Below are 18,214 nucleotides of genomic sequence, written 5' to 3'. Positions count from 1 at the left end.
ATTGCCGGGACACGCCTTAGTGCACCTTAGTGTTACATCTCTCCCGTGCATATCATACTTGTTGTTTCGCATTATGGCTCATATATCAAGCATAGTGGCATAGTAAAAAAAGCTTTTAAGCAAAAAGAAAAAGAATAGCAAAAGCTTGTAAGCAATAGCATTGAGCCCCTTTGCCTAGTTCATCATCTTGGTTCACACTTACATAAGCATACTCAGGATAGTAGATTACCGGTTTCTCTCGTAGGTTGGTGCACTGGCGTATCTAGCCCATTAGAGCAATGGACCTACGTCTCTCTAGTATCCATGCAACAAGAGCTTTATCCGTGGTTTTCCATCTTGTGCTCTTTCCTGGGTTGCGCGGATCCCATATATCTTCCGTGTGCGTGTTCCTAGTGATATACTTGGGTTTGATCTATTTGTCTTACTTGCCATTTGTGAATCTTTTCAACTTTTTCGACATCTAGACTAACATTTGCTTGAATTATTTGTGCCACTTCCTAACCGAGATCTACCATAGGCCTCTTACTTGTAGGTGTGAGAAACAAAACCCGGTACCAATTCTCCTATTATAGCATCATGTGGGATCGTACTCGATACATCCACAATCTTCGGAAACGGTATCTTGGGTATTGTTCTTTCCCTTTCCTACTCACCACCTTTGCTTCATGATGGATAGGCCCTCTTCTTAGGCAAACCCACTCTTCGAGGAGCAAGATGGTGAACACGATTACGTCACCAAGAACCACCTCTTCATCGCGCAACGAGCTCTACATCAAGAAAGCGAAGCTTTGGGTGATCGCATCGAACAACTCTCCACAGACCTTCGTCAATCGGAATCAAGACAACGGGACTATTTGGACGCTAAGATCTCCAAGCAAATGGATGGATTCCGCAACATGATCGTGAGCCGTGCGTCTTCCTCAACCTCTTCACGGCGCTGCTCGAGTCGCCACTCGTTGTCCTATTCTCCTTCCGACGCAAGTCCTCCTTGACGCGACCATACTCAAGATCGCCAAGCGCAATAAAATCCATTCCATGGCAATGGCCTTCGAGACTGAGTTTGAGTGCGAGAGCAAGCACGACGTCAAGAGCGTGAAGAGATGGATCAAGAGCAACTACCACCACATCATCCACGTCAAGAATCTCAAGATGGCGATGAAATTTGGCAAGAGCAACAAAGTCATGAAGCTCAACCTCAAGCGACTCAAGAGGCGCTTCGAGAGTCCACTAGAGCCATCGGCCAATGAAGCCGTCAAGTCCATGAACAAGAAGAAGCTCTTCGTCGCGAAATACAAGAAGAAGCCGCACGATGTGAAGAACAACAAGAACGGCGAATCCAGAAACGCATGCCACGCCCTCCTCTTTGGCAAGAGAGCCCTCTCGAGGAAGATCCTCCACCACGGTAAGAGTGACATCCAACGGACCTCGTGCGGGAAGCACCACCGCCACCACAACAAGAGCGATATCAACACCGCTACTATGATGATGAAGAACTCCACTACGGCAAGCTCAAGTTCACCATGCCCAAGTTCTCCGAAAGCAACGACCCTGAAGAATATCTCTCTTGGGCATTGAAGGTCCACAAAATCTTTGGTCTCCACAACTACGACGAAGAAAACAAAGATCGCCATGGCATCTCTGGAGTTTGAAGACTACGTCCTCATTTGGTGGGAGCAAGTGATCAAGCAACGCCGCGAGAAGGGCGAGCCACCCATCATGACTTGGACACAAATGAAGGATATCATGCGAGCCCGCTTCGTGCCTACACACTACACCCGCGACCTATTCAAGAAGCTCCAACTACTCAAGCAAGGCATGAAGACGGTGGAACAATATTATCAAGAAATGGAAATCGCCATGATCCGAGCCAATGTCAGAGAAGATGATGAGCAAATGATGGCACACTTCTTGAACGACCTCAACCACCCAATACGGAAGATTGCCGATTTCCAACCCTACTCCAACCTTCTTGAGCTAGTTCATCAAGCAACCAAGGTAGAACGACAAGTACAAGAAGACTTCAAGTACGCCAAGTACTCATCCAAGACCTACGGCTCATACACTCAAGCTCCTACTACCTCGACTTCGACACCTCCTACCTCGACTAGAGCTTCACCAAGTACCGGCTACAAGTCAAGCTACAAGGAAGCGATTCCTTCCTCGACTCGTCCTCCTGCAAGCAACTACAAGAACAAGACTTCTCCTTCATTGGCACCACCGGACGACCACGTCAAGACGAGCTCCTTCAAATGTTTCACATGTGGTGGCCGCGGACACAAGTCTTTCGAATGCACCAACCGGCGAGTCATGATCGTCAACGACGATGACACGTACGACTCCATGAGTGAGTACGAGATGGAAGCTATCGAGCACATTGCCATGCATCAAAAAGTGAACGACGACAAAGATGATCAAGTCTTTTGCGACAATGACTCAAGTCCCTCTCTCGTTGTCTCCAAGTTCTTGACGCTTCAACACCAACAAGACGAAGACCAACAGTGTCACATCTTCCACCCCAAGGCCAGTATAATGGACGTTTCGTCAAGGTCATCATCGACGGAGGAAGTTGTCACAACTTAGTAAGTGAAGAACTATGTGTCGGTGTCAAAACCGGCAGATCTCAGGTAGGGGGTCCCGAACTGTGCGTCTAAGAATCGAAGGTAACAGGAGACAGGGGACACAAAGTTTACCCAGGTTCGGGCCCTCTTGATGGAGGTAATACCCTACTTCCTTCTTGATTGACTTTGATGAGTATAGGGGTTACAAGAGTTGATCTACCTCGAGATCGTAATGGCTAAACCCTAGATGTCTAGCTCATATGATTATGATTGCCCCTACGGACTAAACCCTCCGGTTTATATAGACACCATAGGGGGCTAGGGTTGTACAGAGTCGGTTTACAGAGAAAGGAACCTTCATGTCCGCACGCCAAGCTTTCCTTCCACGCCAAGGAGAGTCCCATCCGGACACGGGAAAAAGTATTCCGTCTTGTATCTTCACGGCCCACCAGTCCGGCCCATGTCGTATAGCCCGGACGCCCGAGGACCCCGTAATCCAGGACTCCCTCAGTAGCCCCCGAACCAGCCTTCAGTGACGATGTGTCCGGCGCAAAAATTGTCTTCTACATTGCAAGGCGGGTTACTCCACCTAATACTTCAAAGCATCTGAATCGAAGGGCTATATTCGGCCCTTACATCTTCGGTATTGGTAAGGTGAATTCTTCGAACAGCTCGGTTTTACATTAAATGCCATACCCTTCGGCTTCTGTGCTTCCATTGCCTCAGCTTCCGGGTGGCAAACGAATACGAAGGGTCCAAGCGCTTTTACAAATAACCCCTCGACAGCGTACAGAAGGTGTCTATTTAAGGAGATTAGATCTCAGATGCTATTCCATACCAGACGGAAATCCTTCAATCTTGCCTCAAGGAACCACGCAATCATGGCCAGCGCTCCTAGTTCTTCCTCCCGCCCCCACGGCCCTCAAAATGGTGATTGGGAGAGCTGCTCTGTATCTCACGCCCAGCTGACCAAGCTCCAGGCGTAGGGTTATCTCCCCCCTGCGGATCTAGTCCCCGTTTGGGCGGGATCAACCTCTTTTACTGGCGAAGCCCTGACAAAGATTTTCCTGAATCCTTCGGAAGGGGAGCGAGTGTGCTTCGTTTCCTTTCTCTTAAGAGGCATTGGATTTCCAATCCATCCTTTCCTTCGAGGTCTCCTGGAGTACTATGGCCTCCAACTGCACAATCTCACGCCCGACTCCATTCTGCATATCAGGGGTTTCATCGCTCTCTGCGAGTTTTTCCTAGGCTGCGAGGCCCATTTCGAGCTGTTGAGGAAGCTTTTCTGCCTCGTCCCTCGCTCCCAAAAGGGATCCATATTCGAGGTGGGCGGTGCCGAAGTATGGCGCATAGCCGAGACAGGATACCTGTCTAGCACTCCGAAGAAGGCATCCGAAGAGTGGCCCTCGGAGTGGTTTTATATTGAAGACGTCGTTCTCTCGGACCCAATCTGACGAGGCCTTCCTGAATTTTCCAATGCTCCGTTAAAGAAGCGCCACAGCTGGCGCCCCCGGAGCCTCGAGGAGGCAGATAGTGCGGAGGTTAAGATGTTAATGGACAAGATAAAAATTCTCGCCTAATCCGGACTGTCCATAATTGAGGTCATGGCAATTTCCATAATGCACTACAAATAAAAATACACTTCCGTGATGATACGTGCTTGTCACAGTAGGTCACGTTTTCTGTCATGCATGTACATCCATGAAAATTTTATGACAGGATCAAGATAGTCATACCTGTGCTGTCGTAGAAGTGTTCCATGACATTACCAAAATTATCATGACGGAAGTGTCCACTTCCATGACGATAAATCACGCGTCATGGAAGTGCTTTCGTCAAGGGTGACTGACATGTGGCATCCACCGTAACGGAACGCCGTTAAGCTGTCGGGTCCAGTTTTGGATCCGATAACCCGCTAGCAGCCCGGACCAATGAGGATTTTCCACGTGTAAAATTCTCATTGGCCGGAGGAAACATGTGTTGGCTAGCCGTTGGGACATATGTCATCCATTCATTGGACAGGAGGCGCCTATGATAGGTCAACACGTGGCATGGCCCAACAGTGGCCCATTCCAGTGAAAACGGCCGGCCCAGTAAAAATTAGCAAGCCGGCCCATATAAGGCCTACTTGTGTCAGGTCCATTTATGCCCACGGCCCATACAAGATGTGCCAATTCAGCCCGTCAACGGCCCTTTAAAGATTTGAGACCATTGCAGCCCATCGTCAGTTCGAGCCCGTTAACAGCTCGCTATATATTTTGGCTCGATATCGGCCCGATGTGATTTTGGCCTGTTAACGGCCCATTCAAGCGATGGACCAATTTTCAGGATGTACATCTTTAGGCCTTTTAGTGACCCATTTAAGTTTTGGGCCAATTTCCGGCCCGGTGTGTCTTTCAGCCTGTTGACGGCCCATAAATGAGTTGGGCCATTTGTAGTCGGACCTTAGTCTTGGCCTTTTAGCGACACATTTAAATGTTGGGCCAATTCCCGGCCCTGTGTGTCTTTCAGCCTATTGACGGCCCATAAATGATTTGGGCCATTTGTAGTCGGACCTGAGTTTTGGCCTTTTAACGGCCCATCCTCTTCATGGTCCAATACTAGCCTAGTTTCTCTTTCGGCCTGCTAAAAGCCCACAACACAGTTGGGCCATTTACAGTACGACCTGACTTTCGGCCTCTTAGCGGCCCATGCTCTTCATGGTCCAGTACGAGCCCGCTGTCTCTTTCTACCTGCTAAAGGCCCACAGTATAGTTGGGCCATATGTAGCCCGACCTTAGTAACGTCCTGTTAACGGCCCATGAAATCAAATGGGCCCGCCTGTTGCCCGCTTCGATGTCGGCCTGTTAACGACCCGGGAGGTAAGAGGGCCGACCATTAACTTTCGGCCTGGTAACATCCCATTAACTTAATGGGCCCACTAAAGTTTGTTCATGTCTTTAGGCCCAATTCGATAATTTGAGCCCATTATGACGAGCAATTATGCACAGACCAAAACCGATCAAGCAATGGTACGGCACACAGAGAAAAACGTTGCACATCCAGCATATATTACAGGAAATTACATCCAGTGGGCAATCAAAGATTTATGCTAGTGCAAATAAATGAACAGAACCTAACGATCTACAACATCACAATCTGCAACCTCAGCGCGGAGGAGGCCCATAAGCATGTGGGCAAGTTCTTGCTGCTTTGCTACACTGTCTCTGAAATCATTGATCAGTTGTTGTTGCGCACGAATGTGCACCTCTGATTCCTCAACCATTTCCATCATTGCTTCAGCCATTAATTGGTTCACAAACATACATTTTTTCCGTTGCATTCGAGACAGAGGAAACTGAACAAATTCAGATAGCGATTTAGGCAGGCTTGTATTATTGATAGTGGAGAGTTTCTCGACCACTGCATCATAACATATATTAGGAGGGGAACCAAACAGATTAATCATGAGTTATTGCCATATTACCTGGCCTAGATTTAGTGGAAAGAAACAATGGTGTTGCCTTGCTGTTTTTAGAGTTTGTCTTCTTATCTTCAGCAGCCTGCACCAAATTAACACACTAGCATTGCTATCATTGGCCAGGTCAGATAATAGGAAAGCAACATTGACAAAGCGAACGTTTGGGCAACCAGACCACACCAGCCTACCCAAATTAACACAATATGGCACATCAATCATCAACCAGGTAAGGTAATACGAAAGCAACATTGACACAATGAATGAATGGGCAACCAGAGCAGCACTACAATTCAGTAATGTGCATGATATGAGATAGTACACTCATGCAGCTCAGTATGCAAAACTACGAGGAAGTTTTCCTTACAAAAATCAATATTGTCGCCTTTAACATTTGGTATTGTAGATATAAATAACATTTGCGTAAACCTGATCGATGTTACCAAAGTTCGACTTCTAAAAAAATTTACATGCACTGCATTATCGAGCGGATGGAATATCTCTTTCTCCCTCTCAGCTATCTGACGCACCACTCAACCTTATTGGGGCTCCTCTATCTCTCTCAAACTTTATATCTCCCTGGTTCACACATACACATGTCTCGCTCGCGCTACATATAGACCCATCCAACACTCTCCACCCTTGTTCTCTCTCTAGGTGACACGCACCCCCCTAAGTACCATAATCCCTCACTCCATCATAGGCGTATACACTCCCCCCCTAAATATAATTATCTCTCACTAGCCATCAGGAACACACGTATTGTCTCCTTCCATCCATACGTCTATCTCGATATCTCTCGGGGTATCTTATATCGCGCAAACACCTTGTCACTCGATCTCCCACCCATGTAGTCCCATCACGATCTCCAGGGGGTCTCTTATCACAAACATACACTCTCTCCTCCCCATGTCTGCATTTTCTCCGTACGTCTCTCTCGACCTCTCTCCCTTGCTTGTCAGACCCCTGTTGGCCACGTGCTAGGGGTCTTCTCTCTCTGTTGCAAACAACCACACACTACCTCCTCACCTTGCTTCCGTTGTCGAAGATGCATGTGTGATATGTTTGCATAAGACACACACACCTTTTCTCTACTTTCATCGTGTGTTGTCCATGTCTCTTTCACACACGCACACACACGTTTTTCACTCACTCTTTCTATTTCACACACACACTCTCTCTCACTCTCTCTCTAGTTAGGGACTCTCTCACTTCCATAAGCATATGGATGTTTTGAAAAGTCAAACCACAGAAAAGTTTGACCAGGTATATGTGGAGAAAAACATTTACATCTGGAACGATCATTAGATTCATCAAAACATGTACTTACTTCATACTATCATTTATCTTTGGTATTGTAGATATAAGTAATTTCTTTATAAACTTGGTCAAAGTTTCAAAAGTTTGACTTAAAAAAATGTTGGCACTACATTATCGAACGGAGGGAGTAGCTCTCTCTCTCTCTCTCTGCTATCTCTCACGGGCCTCCCCTCTCACTCGAACTCCCTATACCGACGGATTATACGCTCGCCGTGTCAGCGTATAGCTTCGTATATTGTTTAGTTGACCGGTCAACCAGTCGACATGCTGCCTTGTCAGCTCGTGTTCTCTATCTTCGTGTGCTGGCCCATGTGGCAGTGGGTGAAAATAAGTAAACTAGAGGCCCATCTGACACGCGGTGAAGTAAACAAAGTTGAAACCACTCGGGGTAGCACCCCGCACACTAGTATATTGAGGGCGCATTGAGGACGCTCTTCTTCCGCGTGAAGGACACACTCGCACACAATTCACCACTGCGTGGCGGCATGCACAGAAGGACGCACTCGTGCACACCCAGCAGGCCAGCACACAACACAGACCAGCACACGTGTACACCGGCTTCACCGTCGGTTGAGATGGACGGCGAGGCAGCCAACAAGCGGAGGCAACTCGAGCCAAAACCGCATCCGGCGAGCCTGGACTTCATCAGCAGCCTCCTCGACGAAATGCTGCTCCTCATCATCGGCCTCCTCCCCACCAAATCCGCGGTGCGGACCGCCCTGCTCTCCCGGCGGTGGCGCCCCCTCTGGCGCCACGTCCCGCTCAACCTCATGGTCGGCAGCTCCCTCTGCGACGGGGATTGCAAACGCATGGCCGCAGTCTCCAAGATCCTTTCATCACACCCTGGGCCAGCCAGACGCCTTGACATCCGCATGTTCAGTACCAACTGCAAGGTCCAAGCCAAGTTCGACGAGTGGTTCTTATCCCCTGCCCTAGATCAGCTCAAGGAGCTCAGCTTTGAAGCTGGACGATGTCGCTCTCTGCCGCCATCCGCGCTCCGCCTCATGCCAACGCTGCGCTGTGCCAGCTTCAGCTCCTGCTATCTTCCACAGATTAATGCCGCGCCCACCCTTCTTCTCCCTCAACTCAAGCAGCTCGACCTCTTCGACGTTGGCATCTCGAAGTAGGCTATGGAGCACCTGCTCCGCAGCTGTACTACGCTCGAGTACGTTCGTCTTGAGCAGATCCATAGGTTCATTAGCCTCCACATCGCCTCGACGATATCCGATGGATTTTTGTGTCTTGCTGGCCCCGCAACAAGAAATCAATTGGGAAGAGATCACTCTAGCTGTTCCACGTTATGGTGATTGAGAATGCGCCTTTCCTTGAGAGATTGCTTGTATCTGATCTAGAAGGTCCAACAAAAATCTGGGTGATTGACGCGCCGAAATTGACAGCGTTGGTGTACTCGTCTGCCAAATTCTCCGAACTCTTTATTGGATCCGTAATCGTTCAGGTACAACACTCATCTTCTTCTCCGTCTTCTTGTAATTCACATTTTTAAATTTCTTCTTGATGTATTTACGACTGTCTTTCAGAAAATGATTCCCACAAGCTTGACCCAGTCTATGCGCACAGTGAAGATCTTGGCAATAAAATCTATCGGCCCCAATCTGGACCAAGTTGTTGGATTCCTTACATGCTTTCCGTGCACGGAGAAGCTACTCATCAAGGTGAAACTTCTTTCCTATTAGTAAACGGTAATCACAACGTAGCTCAATTTTTTCGTAATTTTCCCGAATTACGATGACAAGTGTAGTGTTCAAAATTGCATCTACGCACTGCACCAAAAGAAATGTTTGTAGTATTTTTTCTCACGTGATCACGGACCGAGCTTCAGTGACATAAAAACAGGTGTCGTTGCGTCACTTACATGTGGGCCAGATGCCTCTTGGGCCCACATGCTAGTGACTCAACTGCACCTGCAGTTAAGTAACTGAAGCAGCGTCCCGTGATCACCTGCATCAATTTTTTGTTGTACTACTATAGTAGCCTAGGCTAGTCATAGTGGAAAGTAACTTAGACTAGTAACTCTATGGTTACCCTAAGAGAAAGTACTACCTCCGTCTTGGTTTACTCTTCCTATTTTGTAGTATCAAAATTTGACCATAGATTTAACTGACAAAATGTTAATGCATGTCACTAAAAATTAAACGTTGGATTCGTATTTGAACATAATTTCAAATGGTATAATTTTTGGTGACATGCATTGGCATTTTCTTAGGTAAATCTATGGTCAAAATTTTACACTAAATACGAGGTAGTACAAAAGTGGGCTATAACGACCCTCCACTATGTAGGCCAAAACATGTGCCAAATTCACTTGTGATGCATTTGGCATCGATGCCCCTCCATTGCTCACCTGGTGCCCCAATCTGGATCACCTACTTTGCTCCGGTGCCAAATTAACTCACGCAATGAAAAAACACTTGCGTGGGAGAGAGAGAGAGGACTGAGGCAATAAAAAAACACTTGTTTGGGAGAGCGAGAGGCTGGTGTCGTTGGTTTGATTGATTTGTTTATACATGTGGGTCTGTGTGCACAGCGGTGCCAACTCTCTTACATCGCGAGAGCGGTGCCAAAATCTTTTGATTTGACATCGATGCGTATTATGTGGCATACTTTTGAGAAATATGGCATCGGCCACATAGTGGAAGGCAACAAATGCCCAAGCTGTTCACGTGCTCCTAGGTAACTGAGAGGAAAGAGAGAGAGAGAGTGAAAAAATATCACTAGCCAGCCAACCCTATCGTATGAGCGAATGATATTGGTACCTCTTGATCACACGGCAATCTTATACAGCCAGCTGCTCTAATATGTTCTCTTCTTTTGCTGATAAAAAAAGACCCGAAAGTGAAAACTGTGCTGCACTATAACAATCTCATCGAATGCCTTGATCTCCATCTTATAGAAATTGATTTGATCGACTACTGAGGCAGCACACCTAAGATTAAATTGGCCAGGTTCTATGTTCTGGAGGCAAGTGTGCTCAAGGTAATGAGGTTTGGCGTTCACTGGCGCAACAATGAATGGCGTGCCGATCACCGCAAGCGTCTAAGCCTAAATGACAAAGTCTCCGCAGAAGCTGAATTTGTTTTTGAAACATCAAGTGGCCAGAGACTCGAAAATTTATTTGCCCATTAGTGACTTGTCAGGGCGGTGGATTTTAGTTTGTACGATAATGCTGCATCCACCTAAAGTAATGGAAGTTCTTACGTAAACTTCCTAGTAATTCCCTCTTCGTAGGTGCAGCATTACTCCTAACATTTGTAATATCAGTTTGAAACTTGTAATATTGCCGTGTCCTATTCCTCCGTTTTCAAACTCCTGCAAATCAAAGAGGTCCTGAGTTGGTGATTATGTTGTGCCTGCCATCTTTCACCAATAGCCGTCGGATCTAGATTTGACGCATACAAACCAAACTTCTCCAGTTTTGCAAAAAGATGCCCGCATTTTTTCCCTATTTACAAACAACTCCTTGTCTCTCACAATCAGCCTTATCTCCTCCCAACCACATCTAGAAGACCATGGAAAAATCTGGCGCGATGGCCGCTGCCGTCGCCGTCCACCCCAATCTTGGTGTTCCGTGCAATGCACGGGCATCTACACACGGGAAACTATGTCGAACACGGCTAGTTGTAAGCAGGCTAGCTCTACAGGCATGATGATAGTGACTGCAGATGGTGAGGCATACTATGCACTAGTAGAAAAAGGGTCAAATGTCAAGCACATTAGTGCCGGTTTGCTTTTGAGCCGGCACTAATGTGTGCATTAGTGCCGGTTCCAACGGCTAGCCAGCCGCTTTCATTAGTACCGGTTCGTGGCCGACCTTTAGCACCGGTTCGTGCCACAGACTGGTACTAAAGTGAGTGGTGGCAGGATGTTGTCAGTCCGGGGCCCCTCCAGCACCTTTAGTACCGGTTCATGGCACGAACCGGTGCTAAAGGCTGTCCTACATAAGCCCTTCGTCCACCCGAGCTCGCTCTGTTCTTCCCCTTTCCCCTCTCCTCTCTGTTCTTCCCCTCTTCCTCTCGAGCTCATCACACATTTTGCCCAAAATTTGTCAAGATTTGAAGGGCCCCATCCATTCAAATGATCACAAAGGTTAGCAACTTTGTCCTTTCATCTCTCATTGCTAGATTAGCTCTTGCAATGCTTTGTATAGTGATTAATTTATGAGTTTAGTAATTTGGTAGAAAATATATGTGCTAGTATTTGATTTATATGCAATTTGTGGTCAAAACTAACACTTAGTTTGCATATGTAGGTGTGGTTTACTTAGTGCCTTCTAAATCTCCGTCGTAACCACAGTCGATCGCCCGCACCGTTCCGTCGCCGGCACCACCTTGTGGTGAGCCTCTTGTTCATGAATGTTTTACATTACCAAATTGATGTTTGTGTGATTTGGATATATAGTTACTCGTATAATTATCTTACCCGTACGTTGTTTGTTATACATAGTGCCATGGTTTTGATATCCGTCCCCGTCGGCCCTCGTCCTTGTTATGATTCGGATGTGGTATATTCTCTTTTAAAACTAGTTGTTGCATTTCGTGTTTATGACAAATTATGCCCATCAAGTTGACATAGATATTTTTGTCTAGGAGGTTTGTGAACCGGAAATTCCAACCGACCCTATTGTCGAGAGGTTAAATTTAGTTGAAAGAGAAAACGAGTATTTGAAAGAAAAATTGAAAAGAATTGAGGGGGAGAAGATGGAATTGGAGTTGCATGTTGCCGATGTCGTCGATGATCACAAGATCAAGATGGAGAAAATGCGCTTGAAGATTAGAAAGATTAGAAAATATGCCATTGATAGTGAGGCTTGGTATCATTATGCTGTTGGATCAATTGTTACCTTAGTTGCGATCTTGATCGCATTTGTTGTTGCATTTAAATTCTTTAGTTAGAGAGTTATTTGTTTGTTGCATTTAAGTCTTGTATGAACTTTATGTATGAACTTGTATTAATTTGGTCTATTCGGTGTTGTGTAATGAAGATGAGCCGACAATGGATGTACGATGACCGATGCTCTCCCGAGTTCATTAATGGCGTGCAAACTTTTCTGCTTGCGGCTGAGGCAAACAAGCGGGCGGATGGTTTTATGCCTTGTCCATGTTTAGTCTGTAAGAATGATCACAATTACTCTACGTCAAGAACCATTCACGTCCACCTGTTTAAGTCCGGTTTCATGCCCCACTATAATGTTTGGACCAAGCACGGAGAAAGAGGGGTTATGATGGAAGACAATGAAGAAGAAGAGGACGACGACAACTATCCTGGCCATGGGTTCCCTGAATACGATGATACAACAATGGGGGAAGAAGCTGAGCCGGCAATGCGGGAAGAAGCTGAAGAAGAGGCATCAGATGAGCCCGCTGATGATCTAGGTCGGGCCATTGCCGATGCAAAGAGAAACTGCGCAAGTGATTTGGAGAAGAAGAAGTTGCAGCGCATGTTAGAGGATCACAAGAAATTGTTGTACCCGAATTGCGAAGCTGACAAGAAAAAGTTGGGCACCACACTGGAATTGCTGCAATGGAAGGCAGAGAATGGTGTATCTGACAAGGGATTTGGAAAGTTGCTGGTAATGATAAAGAATATGCTTCCAAAGGACAACGAATTGCCCGAGAGTACGTACGAAGCAAAGAAGGCTGTCTGCCCTCTAGGGTTAGAGGTGCAGAAGATACATGCATGCCCTAATGACTGCATCCTCTACCGCGGTGAGTACGAGGATTTGAACGCTTGCCCGGTATGCGGTGCATTGCGCTATAAGATCAGGCGCGATGACCCTGGTGATGTCGAGGGCGAGCGCCCCAGGAAGAAGATTCCTGCCAAGGTGATGTGGTATGCTCCTATAATACCACGGTTGAAACGTTTGTTCCAAAACAAAGAGCATGCCAAGGCGATGCGATGGCACAGAGAAGACCGTAAGAAAGACGGAAAGTTGAGAGTACCCGCTGACGGGTCGCAGTGGAGAAAAATTGAGAGAAAGTACGGGAAGGAGTTTGCAGATGACGCAAGGAACGTATGGTTTGGTCTAAGCGCAGATGGCATTAATCCTTTTGGGGAGCAGAGCAGCAACCATAGCACCTGGCCTGTGACTCTATGTTTGTATAACCTTCCTCCTTGGTTGTGCATGAAGCGGAAGTTCATTATGATGCCAGTGCTCATCCAAGGCCCTAAGCAACCCGGCAACGACATTGATGTGTACCTAAGGCCATTAGTTGAAGAACTCTTACAGCTGTGGAATGGAACAGGTGTACGTGCGTGGGATGAGCACATGGGGGAAGAATTTGACCTAAAGGCCTTGCTGTTCGTGACCATCAATGATTGGCCTGCTCTCAGTAACCTTTCAGGACAGACAAACAAGGGATACCGCGCATGCACGCACTGTTTGGATGATACCGACAGTATATATTTGGACAATTGTAGGAAGAATGTGTACCTGGGACATCGTCGATTTCTTCCGAGCAGGCATCCCGTAAGAAAGAAAGGCAAGCATTTCAAAGGTGAGGCGGATCACCGGACGAAGCCTCGCCACCGTACTGGTGCTGATGTACATGATATGGTCAAGGATTTGAAGGTAGTCTTTGGAAAGGGTCCTGGCGGACAACCTGTTCCGAATGACGCTGACGGACGCGCACCCATGTGGAAGAAGAAATCTATATTTTGGGACCTGCCCTATTGGAAAGATCTAGAGGTCCGCTCTGCAATCGACGTGATGCACGTGACGAAGAATCTTTGCGTGACCCTGCTTGGCTTCTTGGGCGTGTATGGGAAGACAAAAGATACACCTGAGGCACGGGAGGACCAGCAACGTATGCATGGAAAAGACGGCATACATCAGGGTCATGCCAGCTACGCTCTTACCAAAGAAGAGAAGGAAATCTTCTTTGAATGCCTGCTCAGTATTAAGGTACCGTCTGGCTTCTCGTCGAATATAAAGGGAATAATAAACATGGCAGAGAAAAAGTTCCAGAACCTAAAGTCTCATGACTGCCACGTGATTATGACGCAACTGCTTCCGGTTGCATTGAGGGGGCTTCTACCGGATAACGTTCGATTAGCCATTGTGAAGCTATGTGCATTCCTCAATGCAATCTCTCAGAAGGTAATCGATCCAGAAATCATACCAAGGTTAGAGAATGATTTGGTGCAATGTCTTGTCAGTTTCGAGTTGGTGTTCCCACCATCCTTCTTCAACATCATGACGCACGTCCTAGTTCACCTATGCGAAGAGATTAGCGTTTTGGGTCCTGTATTTCTACACAATATGTTCCCCTTTGAGAGGTTCATGGGAGTCTTAAAGAAATATGTTCATAACCGTGCTAGGCCAGAAGGAAGCATCTCCAAGGGCCATGAAAATGAGGAGGTCATTGAGTTTTGTATTGACTTTATTCCTGACCTTAAGCCGATTGGTGTTCCTGAATCGCGGCATAAGGGCAGACTGGATGGAAAAGGCACGCTAGGAGGGAATCAAAAAATATGTATGGACGGACATTCTCTCACTGAAGCACACTACACAGTTATACAGAATTCCGCCTTGGTGGCTCCGTATATGGACGAACACAAGAATTTTCTACGCTCCAAACACCCGGAGCGGTCTGATGACTGGATTACACGTGAACAAACCAGGAGTTTCGCCGGCTGGTTGCAGACACGTACCATGCATGACGCCTCTATTGAAGATGACCTGTACTCGCTGTCCCAGTTACCATCTTCGAATATAATGACTTTCAAAGGGTACGAGATAAATGGTAATACATTTTACACGATCGCCCAAGATAAGAAGAGCACCAACCAAAACAGTGGTGTCCGCTTTGATGCAACAACCAAGACGGGAAAGGAAACATATTATGGTTACATAGAGGAGATATGGGAACTTGACTATGGACGTGATTTGAAGGTCCCTTTGTTTCGGTGCAAATGGGTCAATATGACACGATATGGGGTAACGGAAGACCCGCAGTATGGAATGACAACAGTGGATCTCAACAATCTTGCGTATGCAGACGAACCATTCGTCCTAGCTAATGATGTGGCACAGGTTTTCTATGTGAAGGATATGTCTACCAAGCCGAGAAAAAGAAAAGATAAGGAAGCGAATGCATCATACGATGAGCCAAAGCGCCACATAGTTCTTTCTGGGAAGAGAAACATCGTGGAGTGGATGACAAGACAGACATGTCAGAAGATTATGAAAAGTTTGATGAAATTGCTCCATTCACAGTGAATATTGACCCGAGCATCCAGTTAAATGATGAAGATTTTCCATGGCTACGGCGCAAAGGGACATACGCGAAGAAAAAGTTTCACACCCAAAGATCTGGGATGTGATCGGCTTCACTATCATCAATTTCTTCTGTGTTTCACACCCAGGAGGGAATCTCTGTAATAGTTAGGGTAGTTATGTGTTTTGGCATTTGAAACGCGAAGAAATTTTATGTGCAAACAAATTCTTTCATGCATTTACTGATTTTTTCAGCTAAATGACCCTGAAATTGAAAAGCATTTCAAATGAACTCAGAAAAGGTTGAAAGTTGGCATGGTATCATAATTTCACCCACATAGCATGTGCAAAAAAGTAGAGAGGGTTACCGCAAAAACTGGATGCACTTCGTGTATAAAATGGACAATCTCTTTCGAAGTATCAGGGTTTCGGACGAAAACTCATCCGTTACAAAGGGATTTCATTTTTTAAATAACCTAAGCATTACCAAATTGAATATAATGATAAAACACACTAATATTAAACATAAGAAAAAAGAATCACTGAAAATCTATTTTGAAAGTTAAGTTATTCACAAACTAGTGATTCACACAAAATTCAAATAATTCAAAATGTAAACTATTCAAATTTGTAAACTACCGGCACTAACAGAAAGTTTGTAATTTTTTGTACCTAAAGCAAAAATATTCCCAAAGAAACTCTAAATACAGCAAAAAACAACTCAAAAATAAATAAACCAAAATAAATAAAGCAAAAAAATAAGAAAATAAAAAAGCCCACCTACTGGGCCAGAGCGGCCTGCATACGACTAGAAACCCAACCTGTAGTTGGGCCAGGATGCAGGCCCGCAAGCCCAGTAGGCCCACAAGTGGAGTAGGAGAGGTAGGCCCAGAAGGCCTGCTATTGAGAGGAGCTCAATGCAGTGCCCGCGTCGGGGCTTATAAACTGGTCCTGGCGCTCCTCAACTGGCGAGGTGGGACTAAACTTCTGCGCCCCTCGCCTGGCAGCGCACACCCTTTAGTACCGGGTGGTGGCTCCAACCGGTACTAAAGGGGGGTCTTTAGTACCGGTTGGTGCCACCACCCGGTACTAAAGGGGTGCGCTTCCCGTCGCTTGGGCTGGCCAAATTTGACCTTTAGTACCGGTTGGTGGCTCCAACCGGTACTAAAGGCCCATCCTATATAAGCAGCACTTAGAAATTTCGTCAGTTTTCCTCTGCTTCTTCTCCTCTACCCCGTCGCCCGCCCCTGTCGCTGCCCCCGTCGACGCCCCCGTCGCCACCCCTCGTCGACGCCCCCGTCACCGCCCCGTCCCCGTCGTCGCCGCCCCGTCCCCGTCGTCGCCGCCCCGGCCGTCCCCGTCCTCGTCGTCGTCGTCCCGGCCGTCCCCGTCCCTGTCGTCGCCGCCCCGTCCCCGTCCCCATCATCGCCATCCGCGTCATCGCCGCCCGTCGCCGCCCCCCATCGCCTCGCCTCGCCGGTGAGCGCCTGCCCCGGCCGCCATGTCCACACACACACACACATTGTTAATTAGTTGTAAAATTGTTAGTAATTTTTATATTTTTAGTTATAGAAATATTTATAGAAATGTTAGATTTTTGTTTTGTTTTTTAGTTATAGAAATATTATTAGAAATGTTAGAAATTTTTCTGTTTTTTAGTTATAGAAATATTTAGAGAAATTTTAGAAATTTTTCTGTTTTTTAGTTATAGAAATATTAGAAATGTTATGGAAATGTTATAAATTTTCTGTTTTTAAGTTATAGAAATATTTATAGAAATGTTAGCAAATTTTCTGTTTTTTAGTTATAGAAATATTAGAAATATTATAGAAATATTAGTTATATATATAGAAATGTTAGAAATTTTAGAATTAGTTTTAGTTAGATGAATTAGATTAATGTCAAATTGTTAGAATTTGCATATAGAATTTTAGTTATCACAATCCAATCATTTAAAAAATGTTACTTTTTGCGGGCATATAGTATTTGTTCTCGACGATGCCCGGCCCGCATCCTCGCCGTCGACCCGTTCGCGACGACGTCCGGCTGACCCATGTCCGGGATTGGGCTCCGCCGGGCTGGCACTGGGAGGTGCTACCTGGAGGAGCGCGCCGCTTGGTGAGGAACCCGGCCTCGGGTCCCGTCGTCGATCCTGATCTCCTTTGGTGGCATTCGCGTGGGCCACATTCGGTGCAGAGGGAGCCGGCCCCGCCGGAGGTGGTGCGTCGTCGTGTCAGGGAGGAGGACGAGCACGTCCATCGCTACATGGCTGCTATGGACGTCAGGTTCTCCAATACCAGGCAGGTTCTTTGGGAAGATGATCGGAGATATGATCCTGTGATGGTTCCTTGTCTTTGGGTGTCCACCGCCCACGCCCCAGGAACCGCGAGTGGCCTAGATTCTTCTATAGTATTCGATCTTTATTAGCTACCTAGCCAGTGATGTATTCGAGATTATATATTATTCGAGACGATGTATTCGAGATTATATATTATTCGAGACGATGTATTCGAGATTATATATTATTCGAGACGATGTATTCGAGATTATATATTATTCGAGATGATGCATATTATGTACTATATGATTCAGTTTTTCCTTATTGATTGCATCCATGCATTGTAATTTGAATACTTAATTGTTTTA

General features: G+C 46.3%; 1 pseudogene; it reads left to right on the top strand.

Annotated features, from left to right (window-relative positions):
* Positions 1-1,629: 1,629 nt before the first annotated feature.
* LOC123142311 (uncharacterized) lies at positions 1,630-15,645 on the top strand (annotated as a pseudogene).
* The last annotated feature ends 2,569 nt before the right edge of the window (positions 15,646-18,214 follow it).

Source organism: Triticum aestivum, chromosome 6D, assembly GCF_018294505.1.
Source record: "Triticum aestivum cultivar Chinese Spring chromosome 6D, IWGSC CS RefSeq v2.1, whole genome shotgun sequence".
In the NCBI taxonomy this organism is placed as follows: Eukaryota; Viridiplantae; Streptophyta; class Magnoliopsida; order Poales; family Poaceae; genus Triticum; species Triticum aestivum.
Note: the sequence above shows the minus strand (reverse complement) of the source record. Positions and strands in the feature narration are given on the sequence as shown.